The 17,503-nt window shown below is 37.6% G+C and overlaps 1 pseudogene; it reads right to left on the minus strand.

The window, feature by feature from the left end:
• Positions 1-11,874: 11,874 nt before the first annotated feature.
• On the minus strand, positions 11,875-11,973 carry LOC130023009 (uncharacterized; annotated as a pseudogene).
• Between the last annotated feature and the right edge of the window lie 5,530 nt (positions 11,974-17,503).

The following is a 17,503-nucleotide window of genomic DNA, read 5'->3' on the forward strand; positions in this document are numbered from 1 at the left end:
TTTACACAGAAACTCTTTCAAATACAAATAAAACCAAAACAGCAGCAACACATGACAAACAGGAAGAACTACAACATTTACCTCCAATCCTCGAGCACAGGGCCTTGTCCATTATCCGTAGAATACCCAGTAACAATGCCTTGCCTATTGCTGGTAGGTGCACAGTTGTTGCAAATATATGTTAACAGGAACATATATTTAATTAACTCTGCTTGGTACCAGTAACTACTTTGTTCTAAATGGGGGGAAAAGAACGCAGTTTCTGACTGACCTGAGTCTAACCAGTTAATAGATTTTCCCAGGAAAGGGTACTTGCCTGACTGGGAACAGAAAAACGTGAAAAGTGTTTTGCTACCTTTAATGTATGGCTGGAGGAAATTGATCCCAGTAATCTCTTAAAAATAACAAGCTTCAACTCTCGAAGGAATGCTGTATTCACTGAGGAAAGAATGTTGGGAGAAAAGTCAGAAATGATGGGAAAAGAGACAATAAGTGCAAAAGGAAGGGCTTGAAATTTGGGTACCTCTGAAAACAAAGCTTGAAACAACAAGCTCTGGTGGGAACATGATCTACTGCGAATGGTATCTGAGGAGGAAAAGAGTGATATCAGCGATGTGAACAAGGGAAATCCAAGTTAAGGAAGACTTGGCTACCTGACTACCCCATGGGCAACATGGTTCCATGATGACCAGAAATTACCAATTAATTTACTTTAATTTTCTTTCTTTTATATGGTCAATTACAACATGTATTCTGTGTCTTCTTCAAACAGAATTTGGAGTATTCATTTCATTCTCAATATTCTGTTCATTGTTGAAAGCATCTTTAACAACTGCTGGATAACAGAATTATTTGATCAGACTTATTTTTTACTTTAATGTTTAGTTGAGATTACTGAATATTAGGTCTAAAGTGAAGTTTGTTTTGATTGGTAGAATTAAAGTAGCGAGGAGTAGGGATGGAATTAGAGTTTATGGGGTACCACATTTAGTTCCTAATAAAACAAGTAAAGGACAGTGTCCCAAATAGACTATTGAAAAAGATATTCATCTCCATTTAACCTGTAAATTCAGCATTTTCTATATTTAATTAAAATGAAAGAATTTTCCTATATTTGGTCTTTGAAAGACATTCCAGATTGGTTAAGGAAACAAACACTGCATATGAAATCATAACAACGTAACCATAAAAACCTGATTACTACTTAAATTTCCAAGAATGTCAGTGCTAAGAATTATTTCCCTGGATCTCCTTAGTGTACATGATACTCATATGAATACACCTGTGTGGATATATCACTGGTATCTAATTTAGAGAATAGATAGATAGTGATTAGATCACATAGCTGAGTGTGATCTCAAATTTTCTACACACTCCCATGCCCTACACACCCAAAGACTTGTACTAATCCTTATAGATCCATGACTTTTCCTCCTACCCTCTCCCAGAGTCTTTTAAAATTTCTTTTCAAGTACTAATGTAATGTGCTTTAGAAAATATTGAGTTAAACTTAACTGTTGTCGTTTAGCTTTTAGATAGAGAACCAAGAAAATCTTATTAAAAGTGTATTTTTGTATTCTTTGAAAATGGTAATAAGAACATTATCCTTGAGTCCCTCAATAGACATTATATAAAGAATTTTGTGAGGAATTCCCTGTAAAAATCAATACTCGAAGAAATAAATGACTACTCTGAATGAGAATGAACTGGGACATTTCAAAGTATCAATTAGTGAATCAAAGATGAATAATAGCATCATATAGCTAAAAATGATCTTGATGTAATCTAGTGAACACCATTACATTTTTTTCTTATACCAGATTGTAGCACTTTTAATTTTTTAAATTATTATCCATTTATTTTTATCAGTGAAACACCATGAGGTACAGTTGTAGACTTACATACGTTTGTGCTTGGGTTTCAGTTATACAAGTATCAAGTACCCATCCCTCCACCAGTGCCCATTCTCCACCACCAAGGAACTCAGTGACCCTCCCACCCCCCAACTCCCCCACTCGGCCCCAACTCAGGGCGTACCCTTTTGATTTTCCTTTACTTTAGGGTGCTGTGGTTTGCAATGGAAGTCAATATCATTACATTTTCAAAGAAGAAAATAGACCCCTAGATGTTCAAGACACTGCTAGTCTCCTGGGCTTCTTCCCAGCATGTACCCTGCTCCACGCCCGCCCTTTGGAAATAAGCTGGGAAGGAAAACTGGATGTTCCTTTCCTCACACTGACCTGAAAGACTCTTGCTGATTCTCAGCCACATCAAATATTTCATTTGTTTCCTGATATCACCTCCTGTCTTTTATTTTTTTTAAAAATATTTGATTTGTTTCTGAAATAGAAAGAAAAAATAAATGGACTAATAAAACAAAAGCAAAATCAAACCTTTACACTCTGACATCAGTATAGTCCTTACAGGAGGGGAAGTAAATGACTGAAATGGGTCGGGGAGTGTTGCTAGTTGGTTGTGGACAGTAGCTGGATATTTGACAGTGCATGGAGCATGAAGACACAGTTGTGAGATGAGGAAGTCTGTACTTGAAGCGAATACACTTTGTAAACTAGTCATCACAATTATATGTCCATATGAAATTTATCTACATATGCTTTGTGCCTCCTTTGCAATTATGTGTTATGCATGATTTATCCTGGGCTCAGAAATGCATCTGAGGGCATTCGGAAAATTAGTTGAGGCCCATGTAGGGGGAGAGAATTAGTAAATAATTGGAGGAGGAAGAAATATGAGTTGGAGCTTATGAGATGTGTAAGAGGAATATATAGATATGTATGTGTGTGTAAATACACATATATATGCATAAATATATATATGGGCGGGAGTGATAGCATAGTGGGAAAGTTTGCCTTGCACGCTCAACCTGGGTTTGATTCCTAGGCTCCTCTCAGAGAGCCCGGCAAGCTACTGAGAGTAACCCTCCCGCATGGCAAAGCCTGGCAAGCTACATGTGACGTATTTGATATGCTAAGAACAGTAACAACAAGTCTCACCATACAGACGTTTCTGGTGTCCCCTCAAGCAAATAGGTGAACAATGGGAGGACAGTGCTATAGTGCTATGGTTAAACGTTGTTTATGCAAAATATGAAAGAATTAAATAAATATTCTATAAAGCTGATTACACCTATTAAATTAATGTAACTTTAAATAGTGTTCAGAAATGAAGTTGAAGAATTTTAAGGCTATAGAAAGATATTGACAATATATTAAGAAACACATGGATGTTTGAGGAGCAAGAACACGAAGCTGTTGTCCTTCCTTTAGATAATTTTTTTTGCTTTTATAGAAGACGCTTTCCCTGAGTTTTTGTTAATAGCTTCCGTTTTTTAGAAAGCATCATAATAAATTATATTATTTAAAAATAAATAAGTTGGGTTTGTACGTGGATTCTGTATGTTTGGAACCTGGGATGTATTTTCCTATGTAAGCTACATTAAACATGATATTTATAACAGAAATACCATCTGCAGTACTATTCACAATAGCCAGAAGAAACTATGGTATGCCTACACAATTGAATACTATGCAGTTGGCAGGAAACTGACATCATGAAATTTGCTTATAAATGGATGTACAGGCAAGAATATCATGCCCAATGAAATCAGTCACAAGGAAAGGGGTATAGTGATAGGACTAACCCTTTTTGGATATAATAAACCAGAATATGAGACTAAAACCCAAGAATAGCAGAAACACAGGCCAGGAGACTTGGTCAATCTTTGGACACTTGCCACGAGTGCTGAAGGCGGGCATTTTGGAATAAAGAAGGGACCGTTATGACAATGATAGTTGGAAGTGATTACTCTGGGTGAGAACTGAGTGCTGAAAGTAGGTAAAGGAATAAACGTGAGAACCTCTCAATATATGTATTACAATCCATAATGCCCAAAGGATGAGAGAGAGAGAGAGATAAAGAGAGAGAAATAGGTGCCTGCCACAGTGTAGAGACAGCAGGCTGTCGGGGGGGAGGGGTTTGAGGTTGGGAGAGGGAGTGGTGGGAGAGAAACTGGGGACATTAATAATATAACTGTGTATAGTGGAGGTTGGGTGTTGAAATATCCTATGAATGAAACTGAATCATGAAAAGCTTTGTAATGTGTGTCTCCTGCAGATACAATACAAAAACATGATATTTAGTTTCTACCACCATGCCTAACCTATGAGTTTGCTGAAATTTATTTTTATCACCTTGGCTGGTCTCATTACATGGGTGCCTGTGTGGTAATTTTTTTTTTATTTTATATAGACTGAAGATACAAAACTAATAGGGTTGGGACTTATGGTGGAAGGGGAGAAGAGCACAAAAACCCTGTTGACCACAGCTCAGCAGGGTCAGCTAGCTTTCGTGATGACAGAACTCCTTCACGGATTTCCTCTTTTTAATGTGGAAAACTGAAAAGACTTTGCAGGCTGTCAGGGGGTTGTCCCGTCCAGTTCACACTATTTTCTTTTCGATCAGAATTGTTTAAAGATTATTTGAAAAATTTGGAGCTTAATGATTTGTTCTCATATATTTCCACTACATGGTGTCAGTGGGCATTGATCCAGGAAGGCCAGCATGAAAAAGTTGAGTTGTATGTCTTAACCACCAATGCCAACACTACTGCAAGTATGGAACCCAAAGTACAATAGTTAAACTTCAAAATGTGTTTGTCAAGGAAATAGGTGGGAATACAGGGTGAAATGGGTCATTTGATGGAGGAGGGTTGCAGACACTGGTGGTGTAATTAGAATTGGAATATTGTATGAGAAAACTCCATTATAAATGACTTTGAAAATCAAAATTGCCTAAATTTAAAAAAAGAGAAGTCAACTTATGTCTATATTTCAAGAAAGCTTGTCTTGGCAAATTTTGGCAGGAAGACCATAGTTGGTAGAGAGAGGGAGAAAGAAAGGGACAGTTGACAGTTGGGAAGGGAAGCCTGGATATCATGGAAGAGATGAAAGCTGATCTTAGAAGATTTGGAGCCATCAGAGTTTCGAGAGTTAAATGGTGAGAACATTGCAGTTTAGATAGTTAAATAGAGAGATTCCTTTAAGTCATCAGCAGTGTATACATAGAGAGAGTTCAAAGACCTCACAGATATTCAGGCTATATTAACTAACAGGGGAAGCATTTTTTCCTGAAGCACTACGTAAGGGTAATATTTTGCCAGGAAGAATGATAAGAAGTTGGTTCTCTTTCACAGATTAATACATTAGAGATGGAAACTTTTATACAAAGGAATCTATCATCTTGTCCTGTTGCTCTGTTTTCTTGTCATCATTCCATTCTCCCCCACAAACCTACCTAATCAGGGCTCTCGACATTTCTCAGGAGTGTCACCACATAGCCCCAGAACATGTGTTAACTGCTGGTAGCTCACAGCCCTCATGTTTGCCCCCCATCCAAGCCAGAGCCATCCTTCTGAAACCAAGGATATTTGCTGAAAGCCCGTTCTTCCTTGAAGTGGCATTCATGGTTTACCTCTTCTTAATCATTTTGTTTGCAAATTTAGATGAATGTCACTATAATAGTGACAGCGATTTTCCAAACTAAGAAAAGCATAAACATTTCCTTTCCCCGAAGAAATTTGGGCTAGTTATTTTCTATCCACTGCTAATAATATGTGATAATTAGGAAACACAACTGAAGTAAAAACAGGTACATTTGTCAATTTGGTGCCATGAGTAGTCAGTCTGAGTATAAGTATATATTTCTAGAAAAAAAAAAGCAGAAGAAAAGGAGTTGGTTGCTAGCAAAGATTGCCAAATCTCTGCCAAGAACTCCTTTGAAAATAAGAAATGTGACTATGGACGGAACATAATTGCCACTCAATGACTCTTTTATAGACCACAACACCCAAAAGGAGAGAGAGAACAAAAGGGAATGCCCTGCCACAGTGGCAGGGTGGGAATGGGGGGATCGGTGTGGGAGGAATACTGGAATCCATGGTGGTGGAAAATGGGCACTGGTGGAGGAATGGGCATTTGATCAATGTATAATCGAAACCCAAAAAACAAAAATTTGTAAATGTAGAACTGTACTTCATGGTGTTTCTCTAATAAAAATTTAAAAAAAATAAAATAAAATAAAAATTGTTTTGTCTGCCAGAGATCAGCAGATGGGAACCTGAGTGAAGGTAAAAGATTAAATTAAGATTAAATTGTTGACTTTTATTTTTTCTTGAGTACATTGATTTGATTTTGGAGTCAATTTATATGACAGTTCATCAAGACACAGAAATTTTAACACTTCTCTTGTTTAAAAGTATAGTGATACACCATATCTGTATCTCACATTATTTTTATTTCTGATAGTTTGACACAAAAGATACGTCAAAATCATAGATAAATGTAAATTATTTAAATACTTTTTGATTATTTAAAATTACTTTATAGAATTACATTATAGAATTTCATAAATTTTCCGATTATGCAGAGTCAACGTGCATGTATCATATTACACTCACTACTGAAAGGCCTACTCTGTCATTCACCATTGTTCACTTTTTCCACTTTGATTACACCTTTCCATCTGGAAACTAAATATCTCATAGTTCTAAAGTTTGTTTTTTTTGCTTTGAAAAAACAGAATTATGCAATTTTCAACATTGGATGCAACTAGAGGATATCATGCATGTAAAGTTAGCCTTAAGGAAAGGAACAGATACAGAGAGATTTTTCTCATACGTGGATTTTAAAGACACACAGCAAGGTAGCAACAAAGGTTCAAGAGCAATGTAAGGGGAGAACTGATCCACACAATTGAGTCAGGGGATTGGGAGTGAGGGATTCTGGGGTTTTGGGGGGAGAGGGAGGGTTTATTCTTTGAGAGAATGAGGAGTGTCATGTTGGAATTATGTGTATTAGAAACCATTATTAATTGAATTATACATCATAGAATATAAATAATGTTTTAGACTTTTGTCTGTCTCATTTTATTCTATTAATTAGATTTCTCAATATGCCACATATGCATGAACTTGTCGGATACCTATCTTTCTCTGCCTGGTTTATGTCACTAAGCATAATATCCTCATGATATCCATTTTTATACAAATAATAAGAAGATTTCACTTCATACAACTGAGTAGTATTCCATTGCTTTACCACCTTTCATTTTCAAAATTTGTGGTTTAAAATATACAAATATTGGTTTTAATAATGCTCTGGTGTTTTAAAATTTTTAGTTTAGGGAAGCAAAATAGATTTTACTGAACAACACTTAGAAACTTGTGAAACAGGTGTAGGGTGGAATGGAATATATGTTCAAGGAGAACACTTGTTTAACAAAGCAAGCAAAGAGAGACATAGAGAAAGGAAGCACGGTATTTCTTCAAAGGAGAACACAAGCTTGAGGAACAAGCCCACTCTGGTAGTTTAGAAATAAGAACTTGGAGTGGTATGAACTTAACTTGTGCACTTTAGGGGAGAACCTGAGTGAAACTATTAGAAGTACGTTCAGGAGCATGATAAACTGGAGTCTGCACTTGGAGGGAGGAGGGTAGAGATTTCTTTGGGGAGATCCGGACTATGGAGAACAGTAATATTATAACATTAATGATAGTATCGTACTGTGGGATTCCAATAAAATCTTTAACAGTGGCGTCAGATATGATAACATTCTTAGGTATTTGGATTTCCTGTGGAAACAACGGGAAAGCTGAGTTTATGCACTGGATGCCTCAACCTGAAACAAGGTCAACAAGTCATGAATGAAAAATTTCAAGTTAGATGGATCAAGGATTCTGATCCCAGTGGAAGGCTAGCTTTCGGGTGGACAATTTCTACTGATGGCCTGATGTAGATTCTGATCCTGGGACATGTAACAGAAAGGAGGTAGTGACAGGTATCGTCAGAAGTGAAGTCTCTGAGACAGAATTCATTCATGCCAACTTATGGGTTATCAATGTTTGCTCATGGCTGCTACCCTTATAACATGTCATTCAATGGTTTTGTGGTTTCAATTTACTGTGTAAATGTAAAGATGAAGTTTCTAAATGGAAGGTAAAAATCTGAGGCCCTCAAGATGATGAATTATGGGGATGCGGGGGGTGGGGGAGCTGGAGCTATACAGCATGTAAGGCATTTACCTTGCACACGGCCTACCCAGGTTAGATTGCCAGCATCCTGTATGGTCCCCCCAAGCACCGTGAGGTGTAATTCCTGAGTGCAGAACCAGGAGTAAACCCTATGCATCGCCAGGTGTGACCCAAAAACACACACAAAAAAAGATGATGACTTGCCTTTAGATATTTTGAAGTCAAGTAGAAACAGCCAGAAATCTTCCCAGAAAAGAGTTCTCCTGGGTCGAAAACATCATCACCTCTAGCGTGAGAAGATACAGAAAATAAGGTTTCCATTTTATGCCAAGTTAAAGCAAGCCAGACATGATCTTGGAAAGTTTGTCAAAGGAAAGCATGGCTATAGGAAGGATAAGGTGACAACCTAGGCATAGAGGTAAAATATACAAGAGAAGCAAAGGTCAAGAAGTAGGCGGTACAGTGGCGACCAGGTATACTAAGAAGAGCATTTTTTAAAAAATAAAATGCAATGACACATCAAATAAGACCTTTATAAATGTTTCAGAACAGGGATATAACTCAGTGATAGAGCATTTGCCTTCCATTGTATGATGATCTGGGATTGATACTTAGCATTGCAAACAGCATTATTTTATAATTTTTAATTTCTTTCTTGCTTGCTTCCTTGCTTGCTTGCTTTTTTTGTTTTTTGGGTCGCACCTGGCTATGTATAGGGGTTATTTATTATTTTTAAAAAAACTTATAATTTTTCCTTTTTACCTGTGGTTTAAAAGTAAATCTAAAATATTTTAGAGTAAATATATGTGAGGAAGAATAAAATTCACAGGAACTACTTAGTGTTATTAATGATACAGGAATCAGAATTTAGAGGTTAATTGTATGGGTATTGCATAAATAATTTTTCCCCATTACGTGGGCTCTCTTTTTATCATGGGCACCATTTATTCTAAGTTGCAGAAACTTCTTAGTTTAATGTAGTCTCATTTGTTTATCTTCACTTCCTCTTCCTTGGTCAGTGGTGTTTCATTCTAGAAGTTTCCATTAGCTTGAATGTCATGAAGGGATCTTCCCACATTTTTCTCCATATATCTTAAGAATTCAGGTATGATATTGAGGTCTTTAATACATTGGATCTGACTTTGTGCCTGGCACTATAAAGAGGTCTGAGTTCATTTTTTTTTTTTGCATGTTGCTGTCCAGTTTTCCCAGCACCAGTTGCTGAAGAGACTTCCTAGCTCAACTTCATATTTCTTGAGCCTTTAAGAAAGAGTAGGTAATAATAATCTGAGGGCCAACGTCAGGATATTTGACTATATTCCATTGTTCGGAGGCCTTTCTTTATCTATATGTCATGATATTTTGATTACTACAACTTTGTAGTAGGGTTTGAAGTTGGGGAAGGTGTTCCCTTCTTCTTTTTACCAAATATTGCTTTAGCTCTTCATGGGAGTATATGGTTGTGTATGAGTTTCAAGAGTGTTTAATCAAGTTCTTTGAAAATTATTATGGGTATCCTTATAGAATGTGCATTAAATCGTTATAGAGCTTTGGGGTGTATTGCCATTTTGACAATACTAAATCTCTCAATCCATGAGCATGGGATGTGATTCCATTTCCTCATATACTCTCTTATTTCGTGAAGTAGTGTTTTGTAGGTTTTTTTTTGGTATAGTTCCTTAGCCTTTATAGTTGATTCTAATATACTCTATTTTCTGAGGTATTATTGTGAATGGGATTGTTTTTCTCTATCTCTTTTTTCTCTTTCATTATTAATATATGGGAAAGCCAAGGAGTACCAGATATTGCTTTTGTAATATGCTACTTTACTAAACAAATCTATTGTTCCCAGGTGCTTTTTTGTAGATTCTTTGGGATTTTCTAAGTATAGTATCATGTCTTCTCCAAATAGTAAAAGCTTGAGTTCTTCCTTTTTTATCTGGATGCCCTTGATATCTTTTTTTTTTTAACAAAATCATATGGCAAGTACTTCAAGTACCATGTTGAATAGGAGTGGTGAGAGTGGGTAACTTGTTTTGTGCCTGATTGTATTCTGGGATTCTAGCTCATTGATTTCTGCTCCAAGCTTTTAGTTTTTCCCCCTTGAGAATAATGCTTGCTTTGGGTTTGTGGTAATTTGCTTTGTCTATATTGAGGAAAGTACTTTCAACTCCCATTTTGTTGAGAGTTTTTCATCATGAATAGGTGCTGGATGTCATCAAATGCTTTATCTACATATATTGATATGATCATATGACTATCTTTATTTTATTGAGATGGTGTATTCTGTTGATTGACTAGAGAATGTTAAGCCATCCTTGCATCCCCAAGATAAAACTACTTGGTCATAGTGTGTGATCTTTTGTTGAGTTTCTGGATTCTCTTTGCTGATATTTTCTTGAGAATCTGTGTATCTGAACTCATCAAGGAAATAGGTCTGTAATTTTCTTTTATTGTGGTGTCTCTGTCTGATTTGAGTATTACGGTGATCTTTGCCTCATAGAAACTATTTGAGAGTATTTATGATTCTTCAATTTCCTGGAAAATCTTGAAAAATGTTGGCAGCATTTCCTCTTTAAAGGTTTGAAATATTTCACTATTGAATCCATCTGGGCCAGGGATTCTGTTTGGGGGGATACTTTTGACCATCATTTCAATTTCCTTGGTAGAGATAGGTTCAAGTATTCCAAATCGTCTTGGTTCAGCCTTGGGAGGCAATTGGAATCCAAAAATTTATCAATTTATTCAATATTCTCTCATTTCCTGCTGCAAAGTTTCTCAATATAATCTCTGGTGATCCTATGGATTTCGGTAGTTTCTATTAGGATATGCCCATTTGCATTTCTGATTTGATTTATTAGAATTCTTTCTCTTTGTTAATTTGAGAGGCTTCTCGTGGTTTATTGATCTTATTTATTTTCTCAAAGAACCAGCTTTTGCTCTTATTGGTCTTTTGGATTGTATTTTGGGATTCTAGCTCATTGATGTCTGGTACAAGTTTTATTATTTCCTTCCTCCAGCCTAGTTTGGACTACTTTTGTTGGTCATTTTCCAAAATCTTGAGCTCTAATTTATTCATGTAGGCCCTCTCTTTCTTCCTGATGAATTCTGGCAGAGCTATACTCTTTCCTCTTAACACTGCTTTTGCTGTGTCCCACAAGTTATGGTAGCTAGTATACTCATTCTCATTTGTTTCTGGAAACTTTTTATTTCCTCTTTGATTTCTTCTCTAAGCCAACAGTTGTTCATTACTTCCCTTAAAGAAAATATTTCCTTGCTGAGCTTTAGTCTGTTTGATCTATTGAGAAGTGACAAAGTAGTGTTGAAATCTCCAACTAGTATTGTGTTGCTGTCAATGTATTTCTATAAGTCAATTAGAAGTTGTTTTTAAGTATTTTGCTGGTCTGTCATGAGGAGAATCTACATTGAGGAGGGTGAGTTTTTTCTGATGTACAGATCCCATGATCATGAAGAAATGACCTTCACTGTCTCTTATAACCTATAGCCTGAAGTCCATGTGGTCTGATACTAGTGTGTCCACTCCAGCTTTGGGGAGGTGTTCTTTTCTTTCTTGAAGAATTGTTTTCCAGCCTTTGACTTTGAGCCCATGGTTGCTTTGATTGTTCAGAAGTGTTTCTTCAGGCAGCAGAATGTTGGGTTCAGTTTTATAATTCATCCTCCAATTTTGTGCCTCTGAATTGGCACATTTAGTCCATTGACATTGAGAGAGATTGTTGTGATGGGGATTTGTGCTATCTTTATGTAGAATTTTTGTACTTGTGGGGATTGTCTTAGCTTAAAGTCGCCCTGTTAATTCTTCTTGCAACAACAATATGGAACACTTTACAAGTTTGCTTGTCATCTCTGCGCAAGGACTATGCTAATCTATGTATCATTTCAATTTTAGTATATATGTCATCAAATATAGTATGAGTTAATTTTTCCATATTTTTTTCTACTTATTAATTTGAGGGTTGTCCTTACTCACTCCTATGGCAGACAGTGATTCCAAATCAAGGAATGTATTTCAAAGCAGCTTGAATAGATAGATTTAGAACTTTAATGTGCCAGAAAGAAAAATATGGTTTTTACCATATTATGTTTTACCATAATCAAGGCATCAGTCTTACAAATTAATTCTTTTGGAAGATGGTATATGAGTCTTCTTTAATGCCCTTCCCTGAAACCTTCATTAAGACCATTAAACTAGAGCCTTTTGCTGTTCTCATCTCAGTCCCTTGTACATCTCCAGGAAAAGTTGGATGGTGTTGTCTGCAATTTGACCACCTTGAATGTAAGTAGGGTTTTTCTCCTGAAGGAAGAGGTGAGGAGCATATTGATGATTTCATTCCACCTTATTACAAGTTCAACTTGAACGGAAGGTGAGACTCATGAGGCTCCTGTAAAGGACAGAAAAAGGGTCTCAGTGAAGTTTAATGGCCAACACATATTAGCAACACAGATGACTCAAAGTAGCCTGTGTGCATCTTTGTGTATAGTGAGTTTCATATCTACTGATAGTGATTCTCAGTCATGACACACAGGCAAAACAGACCTGTAATTAAAAATCTAGTTCTCTGAGCAGAGTGGGGTCTCTGAGGTAATTGAATAAGTGTATAGTAATTTATTACTAAGCACATAATTAGTTTGAATGATGTATACTTTTCGATCTAAAATCAATTCCAAATATGTCTAAAATGACAGTCTCCTGACCCCGCACCTGGCTTTCCTCACCTGGGCACCTTGGAGGGGGCGGGGTGAGTTTCCCTCACCTCCTGATTAGAGCCCCGGTAGCTGATGAACTCTGCTACCAGTTATAGCTACGCTTAAGACCACTCTCCCCAAGCTTGAAGGAGCCTCATGCATGAAGGAACTGGAAGCAGAACCTGTGTAAACACAAAAAAAATAAAAGGCCGTTGGTCTGGCCATTTCCCCACTCCACGAAAGTCAATGGCGATGGTCAGGAGATAGAAAGAAACGGGGGGGGCAGGCTGGTTATTCTTAGCAGCAGGTTATTACATGGAAGAGATGTTTGTCATGGAGGCCTCAGGAATCCTCAAGCACGTGCGCGCACTGAGAGCCTGGAAGATCCCATTATATAGATCATAGAACCTCTAAAAGGCGCATTACAGTGAATTAATAAAAGGAGTTACAGAAAGAACATTGAGGCAGCAAACCATACATTGTTTTTTTAGATCCACATTGTTTCCTTACATCAGCAGGCCCATAATACTGGCCTCCAGAAAGAAGATACAAAGCCAGACTGAAACCTTTCACAAGCACTTTCACAAGCTGCAAGCACCTTGATTTGCATCCCAAAGACCAGCCTGGCTAGATATGGGAATCTATATCCCAAAGATCAGTCCTGACTAGCACCTGGGATCTGCAGATCTAAGACCAGCTAGGTTTCTGAGAGAAAAGGCAAACTGTCTCAATATACTGAAATCATTTACTGAAGGCAGTTTGAAGGGGAGAAACAGTCTCATCCAAGCTAGTCAGGACACACAGGAAAACAGCTTCTAGGAGGTGTTTCTCCTCTCCTTGTCCAACCAACATATAAGCATATATAATATTAATCATTTTGTATGAACACAGTAAGAAATGCAATGAGCTTATAGAATTGCTCTTCTAGGGCCATCTCAATCTCAGACTGCAGTGCTCAGGCCAGATATCTTTCCTATTCCTAGCAGCAGGGCCCTTAATGTCGTCGTTACTTTTGGATCATGACATCATTTGCCTATGATCCATCTCTTAACTTATAGTTAAGAATCGTGGCACCTTGGCCTGGCCCATCGCGATGCCAGGGTAGCACATAACTTACCGGCTTGCCCTTGTTCCATCCAGTCCCATGTCGGGACCCTGCCCTTGGGGTACTAGGAAGCGAGGGCAACTGAGGCTTAAGTTGAGAAGGCAGATGCAAAGGAGTGAATAATATTCAAAGCCAATCAATTCCTAAGTTACAAAGCATATTAAGTAATTGTCTTCCTGTATCCATACAAAAGGACATTGCATTAAGGTAAACTGCTCAAAAGACATAAGGAGAGGAGGAAGGCAATATTAACTTACAGTATAGCTTCAGTGTCTAAGACGGAGGAGACGTTACAAATTGGTTGGGGAATAGAGCATAGAAGTGGTTACAGACAGACAAAGTAATGGGAGTGTCTCGGGAGCACTGTGATGGGTGCAATTTGATAAACCTAAGCTCCGTATACTCCAACAGAACCCAGGTGTGTGGGAACGGGGGATGAGATCTCCAAAGCTGCTCAGATCAAGACTGGGCCCCCTCCATCAAGACCCACCATCTTCTAGTAGCTAAATGTTACAACCACGAACTGCCCCTGGAGCCATGTCATCCCATCAATGGCCAAGATCCAGAGACTGGATATTGTTGATAAGATAACATCTCATATTTTCCAGCTCTCACTCTCAGAGAACCTGGTAGGCTTCTGCGAGTATCTTGCCTGCATGGCAGAGTCTGTGTTTCTGGTCACTGTTTCTTTTGAGGTACAGAAGCTGCTTAATTTAAGATAGTCCCCTTTGTTTATCTCTCTTTCCAGTTTCTTGGCAAGTGGCATGTTATCTTTGAAGATACCTTTAACTTCAATTTCGTGGAGGGATATGCTGACCTTGTATTCAATGTACATGAGGGATTCTGGTCTGATTTTGAGGACTTTGACCCATTTTTATCTGACTTTTGTGCACGGTGTTAGGTAGAGGTCTGAGCCATTTTTTTTCCATGTAGCTGTCCAGTTTTTTCTGCACAGTTTGTTGAAGAGGACTCTCTTGCTCCACTTCATTTTTCTTGCTCCCTTATCAAAGATTAGATGATTATATATTTGTGGTTGTGTGTCAATATATTCAATCCATTTCCAATGGTCTGCGGCTCTGCCTTTGTTCCAGTACCATGCTGTTCTCATTATTATCACTTCATAGTAGAGTTTGAGTTTGGGGAAGGTGATGCATCCATCGTTTTTTCCCCAAGAATTGCTTTAGCTATTAGTGGGTGTTTGTTGTTCCATTTGAATTTCAGGAGTGCTTGATCAAGTTCTTTGAAGAATGTCATGGGTATCTTTATAGGGATCACATTGAATTTGTGCAATGCTTTGGGGAGTATTGCCATTTTGACAATGTTAATTCTCCCATTCCATAAGCAGGAGATATGTTTCCATTTCCTCGTGTCCTTTGTTATTTCCTGTTGAATAGGTGCTTTACCTCCTTAGGTTAGTACATACCAAGGTTCTTGATTTTTCGGAGGCACGATTGTGAATGGAATTGTTTTTTCATGTCACTTTCTTCTCTCTCATTATTTGCATATAAAAAAGCCATAGACTTTTGAGTATTGGTTTTATAGCCTGCAATTTTACTATGAAAGTCTATTGTTTCTAGGAACTTTTTTGGTAGAGGTTTTAGTATTCTTTAAATAGAGTATCATATCTGCTGTGAATAGTGAGAGCTTATTTCTACCTTTCGTACATGAAAAACCCTTAATATCTTTTTCTTACCTTATTTCTATTGCAAGTACTTACAGTACCACCTTGAACAGAAGTGCCACAACGAACTTTTACTTAGCACTTTTTGTCTGTAAATTTCTATGCTAAGAACAGTGGAATAAACAGTGATAACTTAGTAAATTTACAAGTAAATTATGAAGACAGATAATATAAAATAATTTCTTTGTACAAATTTCCAAAATGTGTAGCTTTTATGAAATACATTACGAATAAATCGTATATCTTGATTATACCCTGAAGATTATTTTCTTGTTAGAAGTTACCTTTCTAAAATGCAATACAGTGACACATTTTGAAAATGTTGATTATTCGCTCATTAATTCAATGAATCTTTGTTATTCTGGTGGTGCATTGCCTCCAGGAACTCAACCTGTACCCTCAGGTGAGTGCATCAACAGTCTGATGGTGTCTTCATGCTTCCTGATAACCTCAAATGGCCACGGTGCCTCTGGCTGGATCCCAACACCTCAGGACTAAGTTTCCCGAGAAATTAAACTCCCGAAAGATATGTGGGAGACATGTTCACAAACCACCCCTGACTCAGTTATACAAGCTAATGGATTGGTCTTGTTTCAGAGACCCATAAACAAATCTTGAAAGAGATCAAAAGCCACAGTTAACCTTGGACCTGCAAAAGGATGAACACACTAGGGTAAATTGGAGGGAGGCAGGTTCGTTTGGTGCCCACCCAACCAGAACCCAGTGCAGCCACTTGCTCCCACAATCCGAAATCGCCACTATGCCCTCCTCTGGTTTCCATCGTCTCAGGATGGCTCTCACTGAAATATAACAGCTGAAAATTTGGATATGCGGGTTTTGTGACGGAAATCTCCAGGCTTTCTCTGGGTCACAATGGGCATCCCATCCCCACTGCCCTGTACTTATGGAAGCCTCAGCAGTCATTTCCATACCTCAAAGCTACTCCAGCCTTAGCTTCCTGATAAAAACACTAAATTCCTTGAACAAACATGATGAACAAACACGAGACCCATGATGCACAAAATAAAAAGGAGACAGAGAGAAACACTTAAAGAGCCTGCCATAGAGACAAGGATAGGGTGTGGGTAGGGTGTTGGGGGATGGTTTTACGGAACCAGGAACATTGTTGGTGGGAAATGTACAATAGTGGAGGGATCGATGTTGGATCGTTGTATGACTGGAAGAAAATTATGAATAGATTTGTAATAGTCTATCTCACAGGTATTGAATAAAACATTAAAAATATATATCCTTCATTTGTACCTCAGACCACTGATAGAACATTAAAACCCAGCATATCTATTTTTGTGTTCTCTGTAGGAAAAAACATGTTACTCACCTGTGTGCCAATAGCTTGAAGAATGCTATACCCTAAGATACATCCATGACTGTCAATAACATGAATAAAGTAATTGCAGCTGTGTTATGTTTTAGAATCAGTTCATGTACAAGAAATCAAGATTAGGAAGTGGAAAAGAGCCTCAGTTTTGAATGGATAATGTTTACAATGTTTCAGGAGCATGCAAGGGAGACTAAAGATTTGGCATGAGAAGAGGGAAGAAACAGAAGAGTGAAGTACTAATAAGTATCATGAGAAAAATGCAAGGGAGGACATTTCCTGGGAAGTGTCACACTTTGTTGAGATTTTGGTGAGGATAACTATTAGAAAGTATCTTTCCCATTTAGTGGTAAAAAGGTAACTTTGATGGGTGCATTTAAAAATTACTTTAAAATTAGAATCACCAAGAGATACACAGTTACAAAGTTGCTCATAATTGAGTTTCAGTCATGTAATGTTCTAGCACCCTTCCAGTATAATGGGGGCATTTTTGAAGGAATATCCCTGGTGAGAAGACTAGGGCATCTGAATCTTAATATATTTCACCAAATATATGATCTCTTCTCACATGATATACCCTTTCTACCCTGCTTCTTTGATTTATGTTTTCATACAATATTTCCTTGT

Source organism: Sorex fumeus, unplaced genomic scaffold, assembly GCF_029834395.1.
Source record: "Sorex fumeus unplaced genomic scaffold, SorFum_2.1 ptg000021l, whole genome shotgun sequence".
Lineage (NCBI taxonomy): Eukaryota > Metazoa > Chordata > Mammalia > Eulipotyphla > Soricidae > Sorex > Sorex fumeus.